The following is a 6000-nucleotide window of genomic DNA, read 5'->3' as shown; positions in this document are numbered from 1 at the left end:
CTTCATACAGCACAGCCTGACTCCTCCCACACATGATCACATGGTCATGACATCACCACAGGTCCTTTACTTCCTACTGCAGCCCAGCCAGGAGCCTGACTCCTCCCACACGTGATCACATGGTCATGACATCACCACAGGTCCTTTACTTCCTACTGCAGCCCAGCCTGGAGCCTGACTCCTCCCACACATGATCACATGGTTGTGACATCACCACAGATCTTTACTTCCTCCTGCAGCACAGCCTGGAGCCTGACTCCTCCCACACATGATCGTGACATCACCACAGGTCCTTTACTTCCTCCTGTAGCACAGCCTGGACCATGACTCCTCCCACACATGATCACATGGTCGTGACATCACCACAGATCCTCTACTTCCTCCTGCAGCACAGCCTGGAGCCTGACTCCTCCCACACATGATCACATGGTTATGACATAATCACAGGTCCTGTATCTTCTCCTACAGCACAGCCTAATGCCTGACTCCTCCCACACATGATCACATGGTCATGACATCACCACAGGTCCTTTACTTCCTCCTACAGCACAGCCTGGAGCCTGACTCCTCCCACACATGATCATATGGTCATGACATCACCACAGGTCCTTTACTTCCTCCTACAGCACAGCCTGGAGCCTGACTCCTCCCACACATGATCACATGGTCATGACATCATCTCAGGTACTTTTCGTCCGGGAGCCTGACTCCTGTAGATGCTGAAAGGAATAAAAATACAGGACCCTCCATGGTGCAGGATTGTCCAGGTAAGAGGAGCGCTCCCAGCGCCGCACCTGTAAGGCCTGTTCACACCTGCGTTATAGATGCAGCACGGAGCAGCCTTCAGGACCTTTACACCTTCCCATACCTCCCAACGGTGTAACCAACAAAGAGGGACAGGTTGTGTACACCAGGCCACGCCTCTAACTCCGCCCAAAACATACCTGTACACCGAATCCCAACCAGTCCCCTTAATGCCCCACATAGTAATTATTCCCCCTTCATGCCACCGCACAGTAATGTGCCCACACCATTGTGCCCCCCCAGTAATGTGCCCACATTGTGCCCCCCTAGTAATGTGCCCACATTGTGCCCCCCCAGTAATGTGTCCACATTGTGCCCCCCCAGTAATGTGCCCACATTGTGCCCCCCCAGTAATGTGCCCACATTGTGCCCCCCCAGTAATGTGCCCACATTGTGCCCCCCCAGTAATGTGCCCACATTGTGCCCCCCCAGTAATGTGCCCACATTGTGCCCCCCAGTAATGTGCCCACATTGTGCCCCCTCAGTAATGTGCCCACATTGTGCCCCCTCAGTAATGTGCCCACATTGTGCCCCCTCAGTAATGTGCCCACATTGTGCCCCCCAGTAATGTGCCCACATTGTGCCCCCCAGTAATGTGCCCACATTGTGCCCCCCAGTAATGTGCCCACATTGTGCCCCCCAGTAATGTGCCCACATTGTGCCCTCCCAGTAATGTGCCCACATTGTGCCCTCCCAGTAATGTGCCCACATTGTGCCCTCCCAGTAATGTGCCCACATTGTGCCCTCCCAGTAATGTGCCCACATTGTGCCCTCCCAGTAATGTGCCCACATTGTGCCCTCCCAGTAATGTGCCCACATTGTGCCCTCCCAGTAATGTGCCCACATTGTGCCCTCCCAGTAATGTGCCCACATTGTGCCCTCCCAGTAATGTGCCCACATTGTGCCCCCCAGTAATGTGCCCACATTGTGCCCCCCAGTAATGTGCCCACATTGTGCCCCCCCAGTAATGTGCCCACATTGTGCCCCCCCAGTAATGTGCCCACATTGTGCCCCCCCCAGTAATGTGCCCACATTGTGCTCCCCCCAGTAATGTGCCCACATTGTGCCTCCCCCCAGTAATGTGCCCACATTGTGCCCCCCCAGTAATGTGCCCACATTGTGCCCCCCCCAGTAATGTGCCCACATTGTGCCCCCCCAGTAATGTGCCCACATTGTGCCCCCCAGTAATGTGCCCACATTGTGCCCCCCAGTAATGTGCCCACATTGTGCCCCCCAGTAATGTGCCCACATTGTGCCCCCCCAGTAATGTGCCCACATTGTGCCCCCCCAGTAATGTGCCCCCCAGTAATGTGCCCACATTGTGCCCCCCAGTAATGTGCCCACATTGTGCCCCCCAGTAATGTGCCCACATTGTGCCCCCCAGTAATGTGCCCACATTGTGCCCCCCCAGTAATGTGCCCACATTGTGCCCCCCCAGTAATGTGCCCACATTGTGCCCCCCAGTAATGTGCCCACATTGTGCCCCCCAGTAATGTGCCCACATTGTGCCCCCCAGTAATGTACCCACATTGTGCCCCCCCCAGTAATGTGCCCACATTGTGCCCCCCAGTAATGTGCCCACATTGTGCCCCCCCCCAGTAATGTGCCCACATTGTGCCCTCCCAGTAATGTGCCCACATTGTGCCCTCCCAGTAATGTGCCCACATTGTGCCCTCCCAGTAATGTGCCCACATTGTGCCCTCCCAGTAATGTGCCCACATTGTGCCCTCCCAGTAATGTGCCCACATTGTGCCCTCCCAGTAATGTGCCCACATTGTGCCCCCCCCAGTAATGTGCCCACATTGTGCCCTCCCAGTAATGTGCCCACATTGTGCCCTCCCAGTAATGTGCCCACATTGTGCCCTCCCAGTAATGTGCCCACATTGTGCCCTCCCAGTAATGTGCCCACATTGTGCCCCCCAGTAATGTGCCCACATTGTGCCCCCCAGTAATGTGCCCACATTGTGCCCCCCCAGTAATGTGCCCACATTGTGCCCCCCCAGTAATGTGCCCACATTGTGCCCCCCCAGTAATGTGCCCACATTGTGCCCCCCCAGTAATGTGCCCACATTGTGCCCCCCCAGTAATGTGCCCACATTGTGCCCCCCCCAGTAATGTGCCCACATTGTGCCCCCCCAGTAATGTGCCCACATTGTGCCCCCCCAGTAATGTGCCCACATTGTGCCCCCCAGTAATGTGCCCACATTGTGCCCCCCAGTAATGTGCCCACATTGTGCCCCCCAGTAATGTGCCCACATTGTGCCCCCCAGTAATGTGCCCACATTGTGCCCCCCCAGTAATGTGCCCACATTGTCCCCCCCAGTAATGTGCCCACATTGTCCCCCCCAGTAATGTGCCCACATTGTGCCCCCCCAGTAATGTGCCCACATTGTGCCCCCCCAGTAATGTGCCCACATTGTGCCCCCCCAGTAATGTGCCCACATTGTGCCCCCCCCAGTAATGTGCCCACATTGTGCCCCCCAGTAATGTGCCCACATTGAGCCCTCAGAAATATGCCCACATTGTGCCACCCAGTAATATGGCCACATTGTGCCCCCCCCCCCGTAATATGGCCACATTGTGCCCCCCCCCCCCAGTAATATGGCCACATTGTGCCCCTTCAGTAATATTAATTTGGCCACATTGTGCCCCTACAGTCATACGGCCACAATGTGCCTTTCCCAGCCATACGGCCACAGTTTGCCTTTCCCAGCCATACGGCCACAGTTTGCCTTTCCCAGCCATACGGCCACAGTTTGCCTTTCCCAGCCATACGGCCACAGTTTGCCTTTCCCAGCCATACGGCCACAGTTTGCCCCCCCCCCCCCCCCAGTAATATGGCCACAATGTGCCTTCCCCAGTAATATGGTGTCACGGACTATGGTGTGTTTTGTGACACTTTCCTTCACTTGGTTGCCCGTGGCAACGTGTGGTTTTGTGTGCATGTGGTGGCAGTGTCTCAGCCCTATGGCTGATCCCCTGGACATGATTGCCACGCATGCCGTTGCCCGCGGCAACAGGTGAAGTGTAGGTTTATGTGTGTACTTCCCCTTTAAGTGGCCGTCCTCCCTTGCCTGGCGTTGGAAAGGTTAATTCCCTTCTGTGTGTGTGAACACTGGGTGTGTCTGTTGGGTGTGGCTACTTGGGCCTATAAAGCCTCAGTGAATATCTCTAGTCTGAGGGGGTACTTCAGCCATGGCTAGCTGGAGCAGCCGCCTGTGTAAGGCCTCTTTCACACTTGCGTTGGCCGGATCCGTTGTGTAGTCCATTTGCCGGAATTAAACGCGTGAGAACGCATCATTTTTTCATTCCGGATGCGTCTTTCCGGCTTTTTTCCGGAGATACGGATCCGGAAATCCTGGATGCAACGCTTTCCGGATCCGTCGTACGGATCCCAGTGCTCCAGACAAAAAAAAATGACCAGGAGCTATTGGCTCCTAAACTAAAAAATTTAGGAGCCAAATTACATTTTTTAGTCGCCAAATTTAAAATGCATATAATAAAAAAAAAAAAAAGGACTTTGAGAGGATGAGACGCAGGTCACAGTAGTGAGCCAGCACTACATATAGGAGAAAACCACATAGCTCTCACATCCAGGGACATCTTCTGGGGGACAAGGCGACTAAAAATTGCGAATTGCGTGGTTTAGAGTTTTTTTTTTCTGTTACGGCCTTCACCGAGCGGAAATATTTTTTTATATTTTAATAGCTCACACTTTTTGGGACGTGGCGATATGTAATATCTTAATTATTTATTGTTTGTAAATTCCATATGTAAAACGGGGAAGGGGGCCATTTAAACTTTTAGTATTTTGGTGTTTTTTTTTGTTTAACTTTTTATTTAATAACCATTTCTTCCCTTAGGGACTAGAACCTGGATCATCCCTTGTGCTATTCGCCCTAATAGAGATCTATCAGGGTGAATAGGGCTTCACACATCTTCCTGCTACCCTGTGCTCTGTACACACAGCAGCAGGGAGCTGAACATGGCAGCCAGGGCTTCAGTAGCGTCCTGGCTGCCATGGTAACGATCTGAGCCCCAGCAGTGTAATCTGCCACCAATGGAGGGGATGGGACCCTGTGGCCACCATATAAATATGGGGGGGGGGGACTTGTGGCCAGTGATAATGGGGGGGGGGACTTGTGGCCAGTGATAATGGGGGGGATGAGGCTTTGGGGGGGGGCACACTGCATCAGTTGTTTTTTTCTCCCTCTCTCCCTGATTGGTCAGCGCTGCTGTCAGGGGGAAGGACAGACACTGGCGTCGCCTCCTCCTTGCTCTGAATGTTGAAATTACCGGGGGCCACAGCGGGTGAACGGAGCGGCGCCCAGGACTAATAGTAAGTTCACTTAGATCCCTGGGCGCCGCTCGATGTAGCCTACTACTAAAAAGTTAATATTCTTTGAACCCACGAAAGGTCCTCTTTAACTCCTGTCGGTAGCGGTATAACAGACCCGGCACCCGGCCTCAATAACAGGGCATGCGATCTGTGGCACCTGAGGGGTTAATTGCCGCGTATCGCATGCCCTGTTATTGAGGCCGGGTGCCGGGTCTGTGATACCGCTGCCTATACTTATGTTTTACATTCATTGGTGGCGCAGTGGCGACAGCTCCTCCCCTCCTCCTCCCTGCTATCTCCCTATTGGTGGTAGTGGCGGCCGCGTCACAGTGGAGAGGGAGGGACTCCTTCCTTCTCCACTGACTGTGCTGTGCTACTGAAGAGAACATAGGCTGCGCAGGATCGCGGCGGTACAGTCGCAAATGGCGAAAAGACTAAAAAGTCTTGTCGCCATCTGCAAATTTTAAGGCGCATTGGCAACCGTTTTGGTCGCCATCTGGAGCCCTGGATCCGGTATGCAGCCGGATCCGTTGTGTATTTTTGAGCGGATCCGGTATGCAAAATAATTTCTTAGCAGAAACTAATCTCATCACTAAAAATTTAATCAGAAACTAATCTTATCACAAAATGTATAGTTGTACAACTAATAAAATATGCAAATATTTTGGTCTATAAAAGTAAACCTAAGGGACTAGCTCAGATTGTGCTTAGGATTGTCGCCAGGATGATGCCTGAACAAGAGTTTGCTTTCAAAGCCCTGATCTTGGTTTCAAGATGGAGGAAACAAGAGCGAGATAGACGTCGGCGTCGTCTTCGTCGGTATTGGGTTTATCCAATATCATCAGCACGGATTACCG

At 53.1% G+C, this 6000-nt stretch overlaps 1 long non-coding RNA gene across 1 annotated transcript in view; it reads left to right on the top strand.

Annotated features, from left to right (window-relative positions):
- The first annotated feature begins 666 nt into the window (after positions 1 to 666).
- The window catches only part of LOC122942537, a 36203-nt gene continuing 30869 nt past the window's right edge, over positions 667 to 6000 (top strand). The window contains exon 1 of the long non-coding RNA XR_006390588.1: positions 667 to 767. This is a non-coding gene — a long non-coding RNA (uncharacterized LOC122942537). The remainder of the gene's footprint in view (positions 768 to 6000) is intronic.

The sequence above is a fragment of the Bufo gargarizans genome, chromosome 6 (genome assembly GCF_014858855.1).
Source record: "Bufo gargarizans isolate SCDJY-AF-19 chromosome 6, ASM1485885v1, whole genome shotgun sequence".
Classification (NCBI taxonomy): Eukaryota; Metazoa; Chordata; class Amphibia; order Anura; family Bufonidae; genus Bufo; species Bufo gargarizans.
Note: the sequence above shows the minus strand (reverse complement) of the source record. Positions and strands in the feature narration are given on the sequence as shown.